Below are 413 nucleotides of genomic sequence, written 5' to 3' on the forward strand. Positions count from 1 at the left end.
CAATAAGTAATATATTAATTTTATATAGTATATATATATATTACTTTATTATATATATATATATGAAATTAATGACACAATTTATATGTTATAATATTATATATTACAAAGTTTATATAAATAATAACTAATTGTAAACAATATTTTATAAAAATTATAATGACAACTAATAAAGTTATTAAGTGTAATCATATAAATAAAACTTATTATAAGTTATAGTAATACTTATGTATAAATTAAATATATACATATATAATATATTTATACAATCATATATATATATTCATAACATTTTATATTACGAAATATTACTATATATAGATGTAATAATTATAACATATTAATATATATGATATTTACAATCATATATTAATATTAACATAAAAGTTATATCATTTAAAATATATAATTTG

The sequence above is a fragment of the Theobroma umbraticum genome, unplaced genomic scaffold (genome assembly GCF_002168275.2).
Source record: "Theobroma umbraticum cultivar Fairchild unplaced genomic scaffold, ASM216827v3 scaffold_95.0, whole genome shotgun sequence".
NCBI classification, from domain to species: Eukaryota; Viridiplantae; Streptophyta; class Magnoliopsida; order Malvales; family Malvaceae; genus Theobroma; species Theobroma umbraticum.